General features: G+C 35.9%; 1 protein-coding gene and 1 long non-coding RNA gene across 3 annotated transcripts in view; both read right to left on the bottom strand.

Annotated features, from left to right (window-relative positions):
• ZFPM2 (zinc finger protein, FOG family member 2) overlaps positions 1 to 22,602 on the bottom strand; it is a 322,662-nt gene that overhangs the window by 281,956 nt on the left and 18,104 nt on the right. The window lies entirely within an intron of this gene.
• LOC138684813 (uncharacterized) lies at positions 11,601 to 22,003 on the bottom strand. The gene is made up of 5 exons (XR_011324105.1): positions 21,939 to 22,003; positions 19,458 to 19,497; positions 16,222 to 16,395; positions 15,492 to 15,578; positions 11,601 to 14,499 (listed from the first exon to the last, which is right to left on the bottom strand). It is a non-coding gene; the product is annotated as an uncharacterized lncRNA (long non-coding RNA).

The following is a 22,602-nucleotide window of genomic DNA, read 5'->3' as shown; positions in this document are numbered from 1 at the left end:
AAGTCAGAAACTGAGCAAACACCACGAGAACTGGATACAGCTTTCAAGACCAGAGTATAAATTGCATTTTGGCCTCTGTTCGTGAAAGGACAGGAGTACAAATGTTTGTCCCTTGTCTCTACTCAGCTTCACGATTAGGCCCACAGCTGCTTGTTAAGCTCTGAAAGTGAAGAGTCCTAATCTACAATAAAGCCTGTCTACAAATGCTGTCAGAGGAAGCAGTCAGGTACTAGCCCTCTAGGTCATTTGTGTTTGATAGGTAAGCCCTGCAACATCAACCTATGGAAATTTACTGCCTGTCACAAAGTACTTGCTAATCAACTAAGTTACAATTAAGCCAGGGACAGAAGCTATAACTGCTCCTAATTCAAACCTTTGGGCCTTTTCATGAAGCTTTGCTTTAAGAAAAAAGTGATCAAAATTTTAATTTTAACTCTAGAAAGGCAAGTATAAAATCTTAATACAACACATGATAAATGTGAAGTGTCTGCTAATTATAAATACATGGCCATGTAAGACTAGAAGCAAACCACAGCCATTTCAGAAGTGATTTTGAACCTAGCCTTTATTTCTTCAGATGCAGTTAATCAAGAGCGCAATTAATTGAGAGTACAAGTAATGGCACTTTGATCAGATTCTGCCAACAGTTACACCCACCGAAGCCCACAGTAACTTACTTCAAAAGTTCACTAGATACAAACTGAGGCAAAAAAATTGTCTAGTTTACAATTATGGTCCCTTTTACTAAATTTCACTATATATGAGTAATTTTAGTAATTCCTATTCACTCTACCTGATATTTAACAATTTTTCTGTCCCCTGCAGGACAGAATTTTATTTTATCACCAGGTACCCAAATATATGGTATGCATTAAGGCCAATCAGTTCTTAACTTTTTTTTTTTTAAAGTAAACATTTAAAGGATATGCCTCAATTTTTAAATTAACAACTAGACGCATGAACAGTGAAAAAGACCTGATTGCTTGTCTGCAAATTCTAGCATTCAGCACAAGGTGAAATTGTTGCCCACTGCAAGTCTCATAATAGAGCAGAAAAATATCTCATTAATAAAACATCACTATGCCAAAACCTAACATTTTCTAGACTTTACCAATAAAAATACCACTTAGTAGAGCTAATTCTCCTTGCCCAAAAACAGTTGTGCATGCCAATTTACTTGACTGTGATTTCCATTTTCCAGGTACAGTGTTTATTGCACTTTATTTTTGTCTGAAAACTTAAGAGATTACACATATGTCAAAATTTATACAGGTCAAAATTTAGATGTGAAGCTAAAACCAGAAGAAAATGTTCACGTTTCAAGTTTAAAACATGAGGAGACTGTAAAGCACTATTTTCTTTACATCTTGTTTAGATATTAAAATAAAAATCTAGATTTCTGTAATATATGTTTTATTTTCAGCTGCAAATACTACGGAATATATATATGTCTTTAATACAAGGAATTAACTAATCCATTTCCTTCAGATCACCTGGTTTAACCTGGCTTTAAAAGAGAATGTACTGATGTTGATGGTTGATGAAAATCCCAAACACTCATGAGATTCTAGTCACCAAAAGTATTCTTCCACAACAGCTATCAGCAATACTTTTTTTATCTAGTAAGTAATCTATATACAACTTTAAGCCTAAACTTTGCTTCTGTTCCTCCACTTCAAAGATGAAGGTAACTGTCTTCCATAGATAGTTGATATGCATTGCATGTTTCATCTTAATAGAACTTCCTAAATTTAACTCTAACAAAATATACCAGAATGCGTTACTGAGAATAAAACATAGTTTCTGTAGAGTAGCAAATCTTCCTAACTGTATACTATAGAGTGAAAAATTCTGTATCAGTGACACCTGAAAGAGAAAGTAGAAACTATTTATTGAGGACTCTGACCAGACCACTGGAGTTACTACTTGCCTACCCTAATGAAAGGCATACTGGCTCAGTTTACAACTGTATTTGATGACAATCCCAATTCTTTCATAAAAGATGTGCAATTTCCATTAGCACAGAATATGCAGTAATCTGCAGACTGACAGGCTTGCCATGCTTAAATTCACATCTTTGGTTAAGGTCCAAATATTTTTAAGAAAGAGGCAAGCTAAAGATGAGAAGCAGCAGAGATGACCTCACGTGAAAGCTTCTATAGTCAAGCTTGACTGTTGCCAAAAGAAAAACAAGTATGTTCATAATCTGGTTAGTAGGTGTGGGTTTACTGTTGAGAATCCGCTTAGGTCTTCAGCTGTCAGTGAATATGGAACCTAAATCAAACCTACAACTACTCCAGTAAACATAAGGTAAGCAGGAAGTGATCCAGGAAGGCTGGATCTATGGTCACTAACACTGCTGAACTGAAATCTCGCTTCCTGATTCTGTTTTGATCACTCCATCTAGCTCTCCTTAAGACAATACTTGCTATAGAGGGGCTTAGTCCTAAACAGTATGGTCACAAGGCAGTCGATGCTACAGGACTTCAGGACCAAAGGTAAGTCTCTGGCCTTTAAACCAATCACACACAACTGATGAGATGTATGAATGCTAGGGAGTGGTTTTTGAAGGCATCTGTCAATGAGTCTAGGCAAAAAGTCTACTTCAAGCACAGGAGGCCCAGATCCAAAAGGGAAATTAGGACCAAATATGGCACTTGCACAGCATTCAGACTCTTACACTGAAAACTGTGACCCTCAACGCTTCAACCTAGCTTTCTGGGCTTTTGAAAGCTACAGTAACAGAAAAGTTTATTCCCTAAATTTTTGCTTTTGCACATTTTGAGGACTGCCTCCACCTTGGCATAGCTGAACAGCTCAATTGTTTATTTTATGCCTAAAAAGAATTACGAGTCTCCAGCCAAATATTCCTCCAGGTAAAGAGCCTGACCTGAGTATATCTAGCATGAATCAATTATAACAAATCTGGGAAAAATATGGTGGATATAGCCAAAAACACAAGACGAACAAAGACCATTTCCACTTTGCCCATTTATGAAATGACATAGTGGGAAGAGGACTAAGCCCAGAGTAAGAAAGAAACAAGATGTGTGATCTCCTAAGTTTATAACCAACACCTCTTATCTCCCAGACTGTCCTAGAAAGTAGGACACAGGATTTAGTACAGAGGCACCTCCATCATCTAGTAGTTGCACACCTTCCTGGAAGAAAAGGTCTGTGGGATTGTACCTTTTAGGAGGAGGAACGGTTTTCCACATTTTAATAGCTGTTGTGTAACAAGGAGACACCTAAGAAAATATATTGCCCTGCTTGCCTATTCACCAATTACCTAATTAACCACCTGTGGGCCTATCTAAGCAAACTCAGTCTGTAAATTCCCATGTGATAATTGGCACATTCTGTACTACATACTAGGCAGCTATATCTATCATTGTGTTGGTGGCTGTGAAGTTGCAGAAATTGCAGAATTCTCCCCTACAAGGAAAGAAGAGAGATCTACACAGGAAAAATCAGAGTAATCATTTGGACCTAAGCCATGTAAATGCCTCTGTAAAAATTTCGTCTATTTTCTTCAACTTATGTTTTAAAAAACAGGTCTATATAGCTTCATGACAGCCTAATGCTGTCACACAACAGTAACTATTAATATCAAATATTGCATATATTTACCTCTTACTAATAGGCCACAGCACGTTAGAGATTGTTTGAGCTTAGACTAGGCTATCTGTAACAAAAAAAAAAACGTACTCTTCTCTCATAGGCACAAAGATGTCAGATTCAGACTTCCTGGGGGAGGGGGGAGGATGGGAGGAAGATTCTTGGGTACATTTTACACATTTGCGTAAGTTTTTTTCCAAATCTAACATACTTACTGAATCAAGAGGGCATCTTGTAATACTGGTAATAAAAGAATTCCTACCACCTCTAAATTATAGTACCAAAAGTGTTCTAAATTTTGACCATGTGCCATTTTTCCTGACTTTTTCCCCCATCTTTAAGGACATACACCACAGTAAGATATGCTGATTGAAACAGATCTCTTCAAGGCTTTGAAAAGGCCATAGCTGAAGGCTTGTAAAACAGTTTTTAGATAGTGGTCACCCTGTGAAGAGGTATGTTCTTATTTAGTGCCTATCCCCCTGAAAGTTTTGATTTGGAACTAGAGATGAATGATGTCAGTTTAGTCTGACTTTCAAACAACTGTTCACCAAGAGAGCTGTGCATCTTGGGTGATTTGGGTTTTGAGTCCGCTCTTGTCTCATCCCCCAATTGCACTTTGTGGCTACTGTCATCATATTATGTCCACCTTGTGTTCCTTAAAGGGTAAGCCTAAACATAACGGTGAGTTTAGATATCCCCTTCTGATGAATTCTAAAGCCTTCAGGTTCACGCACTTGAGTATAACTGAATGTTGAATTCTGATAGATATTATCATTTAGGTAACACTCAGTATTTACAAATTTTGTAACTGCACAGGAAGCTGCCAAAGGGAATGTACTAAAGTACTGAGACTGCTCTTTCCTAAAAACTATTTAATTTCACTTTTTAAAAACATCAACTTTTTTCTAGAATTTACAAGGTAGGAATACATTCACTTTCCTTTGAACTTCTTTCCCATTTGAAAATCCCGGGGACTTTGTTTTGTATTTTATTTTATCACGTTTGATTTTATTGTCTTATATGGTGCCTCAAGGTTTGTGATGGTAATGAAAGGTGCTACATAAATAAAACAAATTCCTTTTTGCACTCATATTCAAAATGAGAAGATCAGGAGTACTGCTGCTTTGAAATTGGATATTCAGCCCTCAGTGTAACTTTTCCTTCAGAATGTGTATATATACATGTATGAATTACACTAACATATGTCATGTTAATGCAGTTTAAACATGGATACCTCCTACAGGTCTAGAAGAACTTTTATAACCCTTTTGACATCTATGGAGCAACAATATGCCTTACTCTACTAATATAAACAAATGAACACTGCACTACAATGTCAATAAAGCAAAAATATTTTAGAGTATTAGAAGAATTGCCATTTTATAAAATATTCTTAAATACTCATTTAAGAGATTATACCAGAGTTTTGGGTTGTAATACTTTTTCTCATTTATGTCCAAATATTACAGGTATAAACTCAAAAAGGTATATGTCACAAAGTAAAACTATTTTAAAATAGTTAAAAATTAAATAAAAATAAAAAATTAAAATTTTAACTTCTGTAAAATTTTGTTAATTTTCACAAAAATATTCAATGGATCTTTTTATAAAAGTTGTAAAAATTGTTGGTTAATGTTTGTTTTAAAACCAGTCCTAGCTTAAATAGGTACTTTTGAAATAGGAATGTTTGTCTTGTCCTGATGAAATTTGAAATTAAGTACTTAGGAAAATGTAAGTATGACAAACTGAGGTGAGAAAAATACATTTAAATCAACCATCAAACATGTGAATCTTTTCTTATGAAAAGAAATGTTTACTGTGTGGTATAAAGGGTAAAATAAAGTTAGCTGCAGCTTGGGGGTGGGGGGTTAGGTGCATTAGACTATCTATCATTGGTTGAAGCAAGTGAATTTCTATGTAAGAATTTGCTCTGTCTTCTGATACCAGTGTTTAACTTCTGGTAAATACTGTAAAGGAGAGTAAGGCTAGCAAACTATAACTTTTAGAAATTACAGGTACAGTTACACGCATCCAGCATTGACTTATCCTTCTCTTAATTCCTTCTAAAATCTAAAATATGTGCTCAACTATTATGCAAAAGAAGGTTTCATGTTACCTAATTTTAAGCACCTATAAATCAGATGTCTAATCTAATCCACTTTATTTTAGATCATCCCATCTCTTCTTGGACATCTACATTATCATGGCAGAATTCAGTTCCCAGGAAGCGCCCACCACCATGATTGCTAAGGAAAGCTTAGACAACTAGCTAGTTGCTTACCTTTTGGATGGTTAACACTAGATAAGATGACCCACTTCCCCAAAATGCTTAAGTACTTTGGTTGTACAAGACAGCTATTCAGTAGCAGGTATTGGATTGACACTCATTCAGTAGGAGAGGTTAGATATGCCTAATCCATTATAAGAGATTTGAAGAAAGTAACCACAGCACATCCAGGTATACACCACACTCCATGGGAGCATCTCTTCCCTCCCTTGGGTATAAATATTGCAGTAACTACAATAATAAATAAATTACTCTGAGTTATATTTTTAGCTGCAGCTGAATAATGAAATTTGAGAAGCAATAGCAACAGTTTGTAGACCAGGTGAAAATGAACTGCAACTTCCCCAAACAATTGTCCTGTCTTTCCATTAGATGATGCTGCATTTCCTTAAGCTACATGCAGACTACTTCACTTCTCCAGAGAGCTTCTTTTCTCCCCTTTTCTCATGTCATTTCCCCATTCTTCATACATATACAGAATTTTTCTGACTGCTTTTCTGCATTCATAAAAATTTCTAAAGCAAAGGAAGTCTAAGGTGAAATGGCTGAATATTACACAAAAGAGGTAACTATTATTGTAAAATGTTTCCAGTCCCTCCTCAGCCATCTGGATTCTCACAGACTCACTAAATGCCTACTACATGTCAAATCTGCACATTTCTCAATGCTTAAGATTAACTGCATTTGGTTTTGTGAAATACGATTTTTAGAATACTATAATATTCTCAGACACATGGGCTTAATATTTTAACTACTAAATAATATTAGTTATTATAATATCATTTAATATCAAATTATACCTAATATAAAACCATACAACATTTCTTCTGAGACACTTTCCCCTGCCTACACCTTGGCCTTCTGCTCATAATTTAAGTACAAAAATCCCATAATTATTTGTTATATATCTTACTCTTTCTTGCTATAAATCATTTATTAAATTGTCCTATTTATTGGCCTAGCTAATTACTGCTTGTCTGAACTCCATTAGCACCCTTTCCTCCCTCCTCCCTAAAGTAGGCAAGTCATGTTTCCAGCCAATTTGCACCATAATTTTAAAATACTACATAAAGTATATTTAAGAAAAGGATGAAAAGTTATTATATGAGTAATGACTTCACAGTTTTTTCTCAGCATTTTTTTTCTGAAGGAGTTATTTTAATTGCATAAGAACACATGTGACCCTCATAATGAAACACAGGAGAGACACATGCATCATCACAAACCTGAAATTTCTGATCTAATATTGACAGTGGAAGGAAAAGCAGTAGAAACACAAAAAATTGAAATTATCAGTTGAGTTGACATTTATGTGAAAGAATTGAATTAGTATTTTGCTTCTTGATTTGACAGTATTTTTGGATTTACAAGACTAAGTGCAAATCACTGAAGCTAAGTAAAGTTGAGGGAAAAATACAAGCGAAATAAATACAAGCAAGTTTGCCAATGACACCAAGCTGTGTGCTGCAGTCGACACGCTGGTGGGAAGGGATGCCATCCAGAGGGACCTTGACAGACTTGAGAGGTGTGAACTTCATGACGTTCAACAAGGCCAAGTGCAAGGTCCTGCACATGGGTCAGGGCAATGCTAAGCACAAATACAGACTGAGCAGAGAATGGACTGAGAGCACCCATGAGGAGAAGGACTTCAGGGTGTTGGCTGACGAGAAGCTCAACATTATCTGGCAATGTGCATTTGCAGCCCAGAAAGTCAACCATATCCTGGGCTGCATCAAAAGAAGTGTGACCAGCAGGTCAAAGGAGGTGATTGTGCCCCTCTACTCCACTCTTGTGAGACCCCACCTGGAGTACTGCATTCAGCTCTGGGTCCCTCAACATAAGAAGGACATGGACCTGATGAAGCAAGCCCAGAGGAGGGCCACAAAGATGATCAGAGGGCTGGAGAACCTCTCCTATGAAGACAGGCTCAGAGAGTTGGGGTTGTTCAGCCTGGAAAAAAGAAGGCTCTGGGGAGACCTTATAGCTGCCTTCCAGTACCTAAAGGGGGCCTACAAGAAAGCTGGAGAGAGACTTTTTACAAGGGCATGCAGTAGTAGGACAAGGGGTAATGGCTTTAAACTGAAAGAGGATAGATTTAGATGAGATGTAAGGAAGAACTTCATGGTTGGTGAGGGTGGTGAGGCACTGTAACAGGTTGCCCAGAGAGCCTGTGGATGCCCCATGCCTGGAAGTGTCCAAGGCCAGGATGGATGGGGCTTTAAGCAACATGGTCTAGTGGAAGTTGTCCCTGCCCATGGCAGGGGGGTTTTAACTAGATGATCTTTAAGGTCCCTTCCAACCCAAACCATCCTGTGTTTCTATGTTTTTTTAAATGGGAAAGTTGCTCTGCAGAGAAATTCAGGCAACTATGCTACAGTCATAATGCTAAAATGTCATCCTGAAATGACTTTTCAGTAGCACATCAATGAAATTTTAACATATTTTAGTGAAAATTAAGAATATAAAATAGACTATCTTCAACTTTCTGGATTCAAAGCAGGAAAATGTTTTACTATTTTGTTTATAGTTTTGCAAATCATCATGTTTTCCCTGTCCATCAAGGCAAATCATATGAACTTCACTAATGAAGTGACTGGGAACACTTCAACCCAAATTATATTCACAGTATTAAAGGATCAGAATATAGCTCAAATTATTCATCAGGACTCACATCTCAAGACTATGACTGAATCCCCTATAGTGTTAAGCTTCACTGATGTTATCCAGTTACTAAAAAGTAACCAAATGTAGCATGAATACATTATATAATCAAATTTTCTATAGAGTCAAACACAGAAAAGCAACGGTATTGTATTTACGAGTTTTTACAATCAAAGGCAACTAGTATCACAGACAAAGACTTAACAGTTCAGTTCTATCTAGTTCTACCTTTCTAAAGCAAATATTTAAAGAATATAATTTCTTACACTAATCTGAGTTCAAGTCTGTATTCTTTACTCTTGAGGAAAAAATCAGAGTATCTTTAAGACAAGTATCCACAGAAAGTTTACTTACATAAGTATATACATAAGTAAAGAGGCTCTAAGGCATATAAGGAAAAAAATACTGCAGCTGTATCTCATACAAAACTCTCATTCAAGACAGATAGTATTCTGCCTTTTGCAGTATTAGTATAAGCAATGAGCAACCAATATATCTGCTACACTAATTACACATCACTACCTACCACTTTAAACAAAGCAGAGCATATTTTTTGAGTATCACAGAGTGATTCCATCCTAAAACAGCTGTCTAGCAGTGTAGTGTTATTATCTCCTTATGCCAACGCTAGCAGGCTGCATTCCCAAAAGAGGCTACCCTACCCTTCTGCTTGCTCTTATAGTCACACTGCCTTCCTTGTTGGATTAGCAGAAGTATTTGTGTGGCCATCAGGTGAACTAGATAAAGAAATTGATTTGAATTAAAATTGAACCATGGGGGATGGGGAAAGAAGCTGGTTTTCACTTCGAACAGTTCCTTCCTCCAGTTCACTCTATGGGCACACAAACATTTGTGCCATATGTGAACAGCCTAAGAACTGACAGCCAAAAGAAAGAGGTCATCACTGCCTTTCTCAGTAGCATGCCAGTTTAAAGTAACCCTTGAAGTAGGGTGCAAAAGTGAAAGAATGAATGACCCTCTAAAATTATTTATTTCCCTTCCCACAGAGGAACCTAAATAATTAGCTTATCTTGGATGCCAAACAGTTAGATAGCTAGACTCTTACACTGAGAGTGACCATAAATCATCTACTTAACTGCATATGAAGTGACTCGTCTGTGAACAAGCACGTGTTCAGATCTATTTCCATACAGTCCTCTAGCCTTTTTTAAATGTGACTCATAAGAGTATCCTCATTTTTCCATATGCCTTTTGATGAAAGCAAACATGCTTACACATTTATAAAATAATGACAAACATCCAAATTACAACAACAAATTACTCTCTCACTTCCTTCTGCCTCTTCATGATGCTACAAAGAATTTTGTAGAGGGAAATTATAAGTTACAATTGTAAAAATCTGTTAAAACTGGAGAAAAAGATAGCTGAAGTCGTTTGGATAGCTTGTATTAAATGTTTCCTAAAAATGCATCTATGTACAAACAAGAAGCTATGCACTAGCACAGCTTAAAAAGGTAAGCGATTTGCTCTAAGCAAGACAGATCTTAACATTAAATTCTCAAAAAGCTCATTTTGAGGATGATTTCTGGGAATTTGGTTCTATGTTCTTTACAGACAATGTTAACTGCTCTTGACTTCATCAAAAACTGTTCTATCGTATTTTTAATCACGCCAAGTCTATGTAGAAAGGCATTGTGTTTAAATCCATAAGCATTTAGAAAGCCCTTGTTGATCTAACTGCTAACTCAACAGCAAATCTAGAACTAGAAACTTTTAATTCTGTAATTGCAACTCAGAACAATTCAGTGTGTGTGGATATTGTAATTCTAGTATTCATTTATGGAAAAAAAATACATAAAATACCTTTATTTTCAAAAGCTAACAACCTTTTAAGAATATTTACCTCATAACATACCGGTTGCACTTGTGGTCTTATAAAGTAAATGAAAGCCGGCTAGATCACCAGGTTTAAAAGGGTTGTCATCAAACCCAACTGGAGTCCATCTCTTAAAGGTATCCCTCAGGTCAATATGGCTTAATATCTTCATTAACAGTCTGAACAAAAGGACAGAGTGCCCCTCAAAATGTTTGAAATGGTATCAAATTGGTAGGAGCTGCTAAGACAGTGGAGGGCAAGGCTGCTACTCAGAGGAGGCCTCAAGAAGTGGGTTGTCAGAAATACGAAGTTGAATAAAGTCAGATCCTAAATTCTGCATTTGGGACAGATTAATCTCATGTACCAGTACAGACTGGGCACCAATGTACTGAAAAACAGCTTTGCTACAAAAGACCCAGCAGTCCTGATGAACAAAGAGAGCATGAATCAGCAGTGTGCCCCTGCAGCAGCGAATGCCACCCACATCCTTGGACATAAGCAAGAGTCTAGACAGCAGGCTGAGGTGATTATTTCCCTCTATTCAGTAACAGTGCGACCACATCTTAAGTACTACGTCCACTCTGGGGCTCTCCAGTAGGAGACAGACATAGACTCTTCTGGAGTGAGTCTGGCAGAGGACCACACAACTGCCAAGGGGCTACAGCAAGGGAAGGTCAAGAGAGCCGGGATGTCCAGTTTTAGGAAGAATTCTTCGTGCTGACTTTAAATACCTAATAGGAGGGTACAGAGGAGACACAGCCATACTCGCCTTGGAGGTGTGCAGAGACAGGATAAGAGGCAATGGACACAAGACACAGCAAAGGAAATTTTGATTAAATATTAGGGAAAAAGAGTCAACAATGATGGTAGTCAAACTGTAGAACTGGTTGCTAAGAGAGGTTGTGGACTCTCTATCCTTCTAGATATTTAAAAACATGACTGGGAATCTGATCTAAATGGGTTCTGGTTTGAGTGGGAGGTTGAACTAAATGATCTCTGAAGGTCCCTTTCAACATAAAACATCCTATGATTCTATGGTTTTATTCTCAGCTGCAAAATGATTATGGAAAATAATCACCAACTTAGTTCCGAGTTAAACATTCATGAAGAGTATACTTCAGGCTTAATACAAGTATTCAGGTATATTTGTTAACATCATGGCCCTGTTAGATAAAGTCTTACATGTTCATTGAAGTAACTGGGCCTATGCCAGTATAACAAATAATTAGATCTCACACTTCAAAAAAGTATTAGACCTTCGGTTTTGTATGTAGAATTTTTCACAGCACGCAGTCTGCCATCAATTTAAAATTAAACAAGTCCTCATTGTGTAATTTTTTCCACTGTATGAATCTACTTTAAAAGGACAAATTTAAACTCTAGAACTAAATTTTCTTTCATTTCTGAAAATCTGCAAAGATGATGAGGAAGTATCTGGGAGAAACAGATACATCTTCCCTCCTTAAAAACTTAGCACTAACTCATTCCAGTATAGCTATTTGAGTGTTTAGACATTCACACATGCACTGCACTTTTTTTTTTTTTCCATTCAATGTGAAATCAGCAAAGGAATTTATTTTATCTCCTTTTCATCGATTCTAAAGGCGTGCAGAAAACTTTGCTAACATGCAAATTTAACAGCAAAGATACTTGGTTTCATCTTTACATTCAGACTTCAGGTTTTAATGGCATTAGGAAATTAACAAGAAAAGCAAGAGGAAAATACTATTAGCATCCACAGAGCTGTTCATCTGCTTCGCTTTCTTTCACCACAATGGCAAGCAATGGAAGGAGCAAGATTAAAGCCCAGAGTATGGATATCATTTTAGAGCTATTCAAATACAGAGAAGCTAAATGATCATACCTCAGCTGTACACGCCTATTGCAACTCGTGTTTCACTTCCCAAATATACTGGGTTTAAAACAGAGCAGACTGCAGTTTTGATAACATCTGCTACAACAAATAACAAAAAAAAGAGTGTGAAGTCTGATGAATGTTTAAACAGAACATTTTTTATGGATCAGCTAAATCTTTTCTGCTTTTTAATTAAAAGTAAAGAAAATGGAACTTAATTATCCTGTAAAGATTAGCTTGTGGGCATCTTCCTGTAAATTACTTCTAATTGAAAGCAAATTGTCAAGTGACATTCAAAGTACTGTCCTTTAAAACACAGCTGTTCTATTGCTGATTTCAGTATATTACAGTGCTTTCTTGTTACAGTAAGGCATATTTGAATATTTTAACAATTTGACTGGTTTTGTATGGATTTCCATTTAGTGTATCTTAATCACATTCCCTCCTCCAAAAATCGGAAGAAATATTAGCTACCTTGTTGTAATTTCTCTTTGCCTTTCATTTTGAAGCTTATTGGTCAGCCACTGATTAGCATGGGTAACCAACCAGTTTCAGCTGGTAGCCTGTTACCTAGCCTGCTAGCTAGATCATTCTTACTGCCAGGAGCCAATTTACTAGCAAAAACATCTTAAATATTTGAAGCAATTTCAAGTAGTTTTTTTCTATCAACTACAAACTGACAGTTTACATTCTATTTCTTTTAGTTATTTACAAAGGTATAAATTCTTGTGACTATTTGATACACTTTCATCGTAGATCATTAATACTCAAAGAGCAAGATAAAAGTATGGAATATTAATATATGTTTATCAAATATATTCAGTCATTTTGATAAACCACTTAAATGTGACTTATCATGCCACTTGGCACTGCAACCTCAACCCAAAAACCTGCTACTGTCTTTTATTAGATCTTCCTTGAGATGGCAAAATTTCATTTGGATGGATTAGATTTCAGCCTTCTCCTTGCACATGTGCTCATCTACTCCAGGAAAATGCAACGTGATCTTACAACCATAAACAAAGCCAAAAATAAACAGAGGTGAATTTCGTATTTCTGCAAAAACTACTGTAACATTTGGCATTCCTAGTGTGATCCTCCCACTTTTACAAGCTTTATTGTCTCCAATATTCTGAATTTACATACTTCTCTGTGGCAGTGAAAACAGATTCTTAAAACTTTGATATGAAAAGTGTAATGCTTTTACATCATTAGGCTTGAAAAGCATGTCTACAACTAGAACACAACAGAAGTGGCTTAAGAAGGGTGTTTGGATACATTTGTTTTCGACAGCAAGTACTACTTACGTATTAGAGCTGTGATACATGACCAATTGCACAGTTTGCCGGCACAAGGCTGATGGTGGGCTTGAATCCCCAGATGGGGGAGAGGGTGAGCCAGAAGGGACTGCTCAGGGTATCACTTGGTTCTTCCCAGAACCAGCTGCACATGCAGCTTAGCCATTTTTTAAGGAAATGGTGGTATCACTGGGGACCTACTGCTTGTGAACCACTCACAATGTTTCCCCTCCTCTTTTCATCTCCAGAAAGTATGATACATGCCTTGTGGCTCTCAGCCAAATTCAGACCCATGTGTGTGCTTCAAAGGATTAATATTTGCCACACTAGAAAGGTATTTAAAAACATGCTCTGTCATCACTGGATTTGGGAAAAAGTACTCATTTTTCCTACTTTAGTATAAAGTTGTAAATACTAATCTAAAATAATTATAAGAAAAACTTAAAAGCACAATTTTAGTGAGATCTTAATTCTATTTGAATTCAGTATCTTTGGTTTCCTATCAAGCTTATCATGTATCTAAACAACCTAGTACAAATTTTTTAAAAAAAAGTAAATAACACGCAGGATAATTTTTATTGTATCTTCGTTTCCACTCCCCAAATTTAATGTTATTTTTTTCCCCCACCACAAGCAGGAATGATATCGGAAAGAAAATCATCTTTCATTACGTCCTAAAGGCAATGAGATAGATGGTTACTCAATATTTATTGTGGAAGTAAAATTAGACAAATTATACTATATTCTACATAAAATACACTTAAGTCCCTAAGACATAAAGAACATCCAGTATATTCTTAAAAGCAGCAGTTTTCAATCTCAGCTGCACATTGTATTAGAAGAACATCCTACATGATCAGCAGCCGGTGTCAGCCATGAGAATTCAGCTAATGTCATCACAATCATTATGCATTGTAAGCACTGCAGTAGTCACCTAGAACTAAGCAGATGAAGAACCACTGATTACTTGTTCTTTGAGATTAAATTTCAAAATTAAGATACAGCAAAATAGACTAGTAGTGGTTCTTGTCACACTCTCTAAAGAACATTGGAAGTCAAAACCAATCAAAATTTATGCAAGTAATACATTTAATATCTTAATGAAATTAGAACACTAGGAGAGTTCATTTTTGCCATGGTGTAACTATTGAGGCTCTTTACTGCCTCTCATACCTTGAGAAACACATGTGCTACCAGGCTATGCCTCAGCAGTCTCATCCAATACTGTCTATGGGCTATGCCAATAGACTTCTCTGTAGGTTACAGTATCTACTAGAAGATATGCAAAACAGAGTATTGAAGCTGAGCCTAAAAATCATTTAAGATCATTATTCTCCTATAAAAATTCCTGAGAAGATCACCTCAACTTAATACACCATTCTGACATTCCCACTCCAACATCTCTTTTTTTTTCCCCCTTTTCAATGTGATATCCAAAACGGTACATCCAGTGGAGTGCACTGAAAGTGCAGATGGGGGAAGCAGAAGCCAAACTTTGTGACTACAACAATCTTTTTTTATGTTTTAATATATAAATGTCTGGTTGGTTTCTTCAGTAATGTTCTGCATAATCCCTTGGCAAGACAGCTAGGCATTACTTTTGTTCTGACATCCATCGTGAAAAGAAGACAGGCAACTGATAATGCACATTAAAGGGACAAAGGTCCTCAAAAGTTTCACGGAAAGGCCCTCTAGGACCTAAGAGGAAATATCCTTTCTTAACAGCCATTAAAACAAACAAACAAACACACACCACAAAAAACAAGCAAACAAAACCCACACACACCTCAATAAAGACCAGTGTGCCTGTCACTAAACCACAGATAATTTTGGCCAATAAGGATATTTAGGAATTTAAAAAAATAATCTGACAAATCATTCAAACCTGGGGGAGGAGAGGTGGTATTAACAGAAGATTCCCAAAATACGTACCACCAATGGTCAAAAGTAGCACAGCAAGCTTGTATATAAATGGTGCCAGCGTAGCTGAATGTGTCCTGGAAATCCTTGAGGAGCTTTCTTACAAAAAATACAATTAATATAGGATTCAATTTTCACTTCTTTGTGATAAACCAGACACATTTTACCATGACTATTTAAACTTTTGCTAAGGGGCACCCCATCACTTTTCCTCCACAGAAAAATGAAAATAAAAAAATTAAAATATTTTAAACAAAATTCAAACTTTAGACTGTAGACTCATATGACAATTTGTCTATAAGCAAATCATACCCAGTAAGGAAAATTAATTACTCTTTTTTTTGCTATTACATACAGGGCCAACAGTAAATCACACAGCATAGCCAAATAAACATACTGTTTTCAGGAGCTCTTATTCAATGCAGGAGTAAGGAACAGGTAATTCCCACCTAGTATTGACCCTTTCTTCTCACTGAAGCTTACAAATTTATGGTTATTTCTTCCCTTTTCATGGGGGATTCTTTAATATGGATATAAATCCATCTATAAAAATATGAATAATTCTATGACTATTATTACAGCCATTATCATTCTTACACATTACTTGAATTACAGTGCTATTTTAGGAACATTAACAGACTTACAAAATCATAAAAATATTTTTTTACTTTCAGTAAATGGAAACGGGGATTCTTTATGCTATTACACTGTTTCCTGAATAGCACAGAGCTATGCCACTTACTGTGGAAAAGAGGACTATCATTAGACATGAATGGGTGACCACCAGTTTGAACATCATAGATCCAATAAGCCAAGCTCCAAGCTCTTGTTTTACGAGGCACAGCAGACTTTGCCATACAGTTCTCCCATCCGCTGCTCCCATTTTAGTGAAAGAAATGATTGAGGCCTTTGATCTCTGCAGGAAGCAGCAGATTTAAAAAAGGCAGATTTTAAACATTTTCCACAGTTCTTCCTATCCAGACATCAAAAACAGAAAATCACAAACAGAAACAACATAGAGCTTCCAAAATGGGAAGCAGGCCATTTTTCAATAAAATCTACAAGTGTAGTATTCGTAAACAAAAGGTAGGGACTAAAACCAAGAACTTTCCTATTTGTATTTGGTCTCCCAGACAGTATTTTTGGTATATTAATCCTGCCTAAGTCAGTAGCATAGCACTAAGGAATATGCAAGCCTTAAATGCCTCTTTTCATTAAACCCAGATCACTGAAATCCCTGTATCACATACAAAAATGCACTGATAAACAATTTCATGTACAATTCTGCCTTTGAAAGAAAATGAAGCCTGCAAATTAGGGCATGTCTATGGCAACTTTTTATCCCCCATATGATTAGGATACCAGTGCTAACAAACACAATTATTCAAGATTCTATAGTAGTGTAACAAGAAAGAGAGGAAAAAAATCCCCCCCACAATCAATCTCAAAATTCAATAAGAAATACAAGATCCTAAAACTTTTCTTAGTTTCTTCAGAGTAGACTGTCTGGAATCCTCCTAATATTAATAGGCATCCGTTTAGGCACACGCACATACGTGCACACTGTTTCTGACACATCTAATTTCTGGATTTGAAAAATGGGGAATAAAATTGCAGATACACAAAGATGAACACTTACTCACTCCATATCCTAAGGGAGCTAATGAGAAGACTCTTCCCTTTGTGGCTTCATGCAAATTAGAATTTGAATATTTGACCAAAATTTTAATGCTAATTAGAATTATTAAATACATTGCAGTTTTACATCTGCAAAATTCTGTAAACTTTTTTAAGCTGAAATATCTGGCTCTTGTTCAGATTTTTTTCAAACAACAGAAAATGGAAGTACATTTAAAACATATACGGCTAACATTTTTCATCTACTTTTATTCATGACGTGAATACACATAAAAGATTTCTTATATACATTATGATACTTAAGATTTCAGTTCTATTTCAAAACTGAAAGGAAGTCATGTCACATGCTGGCACCTGTGGTATCTAATTACTGGCTGCATCCTGATATTTACATCATTATCAGGTGCCCAACACAATATAACAACATAGTACAAACTATTCATTTCTTTGGAAAGTTATCTTCTTTGCTACAGAAGAAAACAAAAGCCCTCAAGTAAGGTCTTCAGAGAATAAAAACATATTGATATCAAGTAAAATGTATCTACACCAAATTTTTATTTCTACATATTTATTTTTTTAACATGATCCACAATATCAGGATTGTCTCTGTAAAAAAGTTATCATAATGAATTTTAATATAGCATTAAACAGACATTTCAACTGGATGGGTAGAGATAATCTGAAATTCAGATTATCCTTCACAAAGTCTTCCATTCTGTGGAACTCTGTAATATGCCCTTACAGGAGATTTGCACCCAACAAGTTCTTACAGGCATTTTCACATCTACTCCTACACTGTAGAGATTTTTCTGTACCAATCTTCCAAGGACAAAAGGCATAACAGGTTGCGGTATGGCAAACTATACGCTAATTCTCAGACTTGAGGCTGAAACAGAATCAGGACTAGAATATCCTCCATATGGACTGTGCAGGATCCTACTCTTAACTTTCACAAAGTGCCAAAGAGAAAATATTTGTTTTCAGTGTTCCTACATTGATCATCTCTTAGTTACAAAGTAAAAATAACAATTTAGCAACCTAAACTAAAATAACTGTGACCAGCATTCTTCAGTTTCCAAAAACATACACGTAATGCATGGGGAAATTACTGAGCATTTGAGCACATTAAAAGAAAAAAAAAATTTTTTTTAAAAATTAAGAATTTGGGTTACACCTGTTTCCTGAGCTACTATTAAGGGCAAGAAGTTTGTGTTATCATAATACCTTTATTATAGGTCAATGCCTACGTCATTAAAGAAAAAGTTGGTTATGCTACGAAGTTTAAACATGTTGTGCATGTTAAATTCTCTTAACATGAGGGACTTTTTTGCTACATAAACTACTAGTTAAACAGATATTGCCCATACTTTCAGCCACACAGCTAGGCTGCCTTAAGAATATTCTTTTCAAAAATCCAAGTTTTCACATGATTCACCTCTCAGACTGGAGTATGACTGCTGGGCTATGTGAAGAAACAGATGCATACACCAGTCAAAGAACCTCAAGGGAATCCCTCACCTCTTGGAAGAAGGGTTTACATTCACAGATGAAATTTGTATGTGCTCCTTCTAGCAATGCAAAAGCACTTACTATTTTGTCATAGTCTCAAAGTACAAGAATAGCAAAGGATATAATTTACACAAAAACACTGCATGTGTGTATAGAAACACAATGTAACAATTATAAAATATTTTTCCCAGGTTATGTAAACATCATAAATTCTGAATTTTAAAGGACTCCATATGCCTGCTTCCCATCCCATTTCACCTTCTTCCAAAACTACATTCTTTTAATAATTTTGATCTGTAATATAAAGAAATAACTTCCTTTTGGAAAGGTCTTAGGCAAAGAGAACCATGATAAAAATTGCATTCAGTTTAGTTTATATTAGTTTTTCCTCATATGAATAATCTGAAAAAAATTTTCAGTTTTTATAATTATTTCTATTTTTTCTTCTGACAAAGAACGTGCTAGATTTATCTAGGTTCTTATATAGTATCTGTCATATAACAATTTAAATATACTCCCAATATTTAAGCAGATAACAACTGCTACCACAAACATTGCTTGCTATTGTCCTAAGTAATCACATAAAATAGCATGTAACTCACTTCTCAAAAGTCTGAGTTCTATTAAGCTTTCTCTCTGTTCATGACCGCAGTGACTGACAGTTTAAGTAGGACATTTTGATATATATGAGGACAGTCTTGAAAGACAAAAAAAATCACTGAGTAATTACACAAACATTCAGTAACTCCAGATTAACATACAATAACAGTCATCCTGCTATATAAGTGGGAATATACATGATGGAAAAAAGTTCAAAATTTGTATCTGTACCTTGAAAGTATGAAGTAAGTGCTTGTAGCAGAAGGATCACCTTTGGAAAGAATAAAAATAAAAGGATAGCTTGCATTCAACATCCCAGCATGTTGGTTTGGGTTCCAGATATTTTAAAAAAAACACAACACACACAAAAAAAACCACAAACAAACAAACAAACAAAACAACAAAAAAGCCCCAACAAAAAACCATACGCACTTCAGAGTTCAACACTGATCTGACTACTAGTCTGATTTTTGGGCGCCTGTTTGCAGATGCGGTAGAGTTATCAATCCGAACAGACACACAATCCGGGTCCAATGTCACTTCTCCTCATTATGTTAATAGTTAATACATGCAAATGAAAACACTCTAGCAATTTGATTTCTTTGAAGATAGTTTGCATATTGTCTTAGCCATAATGACTGTACACTTCTCTCAGCCTCGATTTATGCAAGGGTAGTTTAGTTCATTTTTATCAGCTCAAGTTCATTTTGGCTGCTATTGGAATGTATGTGTGTGTTTCTTTTTTACCTTTCACCTAATTACCATTCAGGTACCATAAGCAGATTTTTCATGCTATTGGTGTTTTTCTTAATTAAGAAACAAATGAATTCTCCCTAGCAAAAAAGATGGAACAACAGAATAAGATGCCAGAGGCTGATGTTCTGCTTCTTAATTGAAGCTGCTTCATTGTTAGGTGTCTGTTATGAGGGGGCAGAAGTGTCATGAGTTTATTGTGAATAGTATAAAAATAAAAGCATAAATAGTACTTTTAAAATTACAAATGAATACAGAAATATTAGCTTTACCAGCATAACTCAACTAAAATGCTCTCCCTTCCTTTAGGACAGTAAGTTCTTTGAGTATAAATTATTCTTCACATCTGGAAAGCCCCAGGTTCTAATCCCAGCCCAGAGTGAATCCTTTCTTTTATCCTTTGTCTATTATCTGCACCCTGCTTGTGTGCTCATGTTGTTCAATTAAGGAGATACCTGAATTTAACAGTGAGAGGAATTTTGTTTCTTTTCCTTCATCCTTTCAGCAAATTAAGTCTCTCTTCCTCTCTCTCACTCCCTCTTCTCCCCCCCCCCCTTTTCTAAATTGTGCTTTTCTGTTTCCATTAAGTGCTAGGTTTTCCCATGCAATCAAAACATCACCACGACTAGCACTTATAAGAAATGCATGACCGTATGCTAGTCAGGACAATATTCCCCCACCGTAATTTAACAAGAAATTTGGAACTTCTAAGGACCAAGGCCTCCTAGGAATGTTGCATTCTTCTTTTAACACACAGTCCATATATTAAGGGTCACAGCCCCCTAAAGCACATAGCACATGCCACAGGAGTAAATTGGGGTTTGAACACAGAGGATGCGAGATAATTTGGTCCTAGAGTTTGGAACTGTAACACAGGGTCAAACATCAGCCTTCATCACAACAGCTTAAATGCAGAGACCACCGACATCTTATTTGTAATGAATATATATTAATTGTGTAAAAACTGGAAAGCAAATATCTGACAAAGACTTCTGTGAAGTTGAGATTAAATCCTGCCACTCCTTGTGGACACATAATCCCTCTCTGTTTCCATATGAATTATAAGAATGCAAGAACTACAAAATCAGTATCTCCCCGCACTCATAAGAAATTAACTCACTTTTCCATTCAGACACTCTTCCGTTATGTGAAAGGGGAATGCCACGAAAAGGATGAAAACCAAAAATATTTTTTAGTACAGTATTAACCATAGATCAATTTTGAGATAATCCATATCATACTGAAGTGAAGCACTGCATATTGTCTTGAAGAAATACAAATAGGTCTGTTCCCAACAGAAATCGATCTTCTATAGAACATCTTTCTGTATTTTCTCCATCTACCTTTACGCATAGTTTTGGGCACACAAAACTTCAAATTTATTTTTCTGTTTAATCAACACTCTCATACAATGGGTTTCATCAATATTAGTACTAAATTGATGTACCTGTTGATGTAAAGTATGTGTCATAAGGCAGTGATAGATGTATTTTGAAATGGAAACTATGGAAATTTGTGAGAAGGTCTTTTTTCCTCCCATTTCCTTCCTTTGAACATTTGCTGGAGGTTGTTTTTTTCTCTCAGCCAGAGAAAGCTAGATCCAACACATAAAGCAATTTAACAGTATGCTGCTTCTATTTATGTCTTTGCTTTTTCAAAGAAAAATACTATGATTTCAGGGTTTTTTCTTCTTAAAATATATAAAGATGCCAAACATCATGAAGAAATCAAAGATTCAATTTTGTTCATTTTTCTACTGATTTTATATATGCAAGTCCTTACACTTAACTGTTCTTGTTTTACACCATTTTCAGTGAGAAGAAAATCAAGCCTTGTGTCAGTAGTTTAATTTCATATAGAGCTATAATCACCGCTCACAAAAACAAAACAAACAAACAAAAAAACCCAATAAAAACCCCCACACTTCTGCTGGTAGTCTCCATACAGTAAACAGCAAACCTTAGCTCTTCACCGACTGGACTCCCTCTTTCTGCATCTCTGCTGCCGTCTCAACTTCGTTTTTCCTCTCAATCAGTCTCTGACCTCCTCACATGGTGTCCCTGCCAAATTCTTGGCATTGGAAGTGAGGGGGAAGAGGCCATACCATAAGCGTGTTGATAATGAGGAGATAGAAATAGAAAACCAGCTGGATTGTCCTAATAAAGTATGTCTGGGATTCAGAGACACAACAACTCCCTGTTCAGGTCACTGTTCAGCATTTTAACCCTTTGCATTCCAGCTTGACCTTTCACTGATCTCCATTAAATTATTAAATTAACATTTAGTATGAAATTGTACTTGAAAAATTCACTTTGATTTCAATGAAACTGATGACCTGCTTCTTTCTGACTGTATTTTAATTATGTCATTTTTGCCTGAGACATGCAAGTCAGTCCTGAAAGATTTTTTGCTCATTGTTTTTCTCCTTTTTTGTTATCTTAAAAATGCCAATACTGTCATATTTGATCTTTGTTCTTTTGCTGAAGTATGTCTTGGCTGACTGATGCAATTTAAGAGCTTTCTAAATCTCTAATGCAATAAGTCATTGTTTCCTCTTTACATCAGTTATTAAGCACTGGAAATAAAACAGGTGCTAACACACACAAAAAAACAGCCACCCTTT

Source organism: Haliaeetus albicilla, chromosome 3 (assembly GCF_947461875.1).
Source record: "Haliaeetus albicilla chromosome 3, bHalAlb1.1, whole genome shotgun sequence".
Taxonomy (NCBI): Eukaryota; Metazoa; Chordata; class Aves; order Accipitriformes; family Accipitridae; genus Haliaeetus; species Haliaeetus albicilla.
This window is presented reverse-complemented; position numbering and strand designations above follow the sequence as displayed.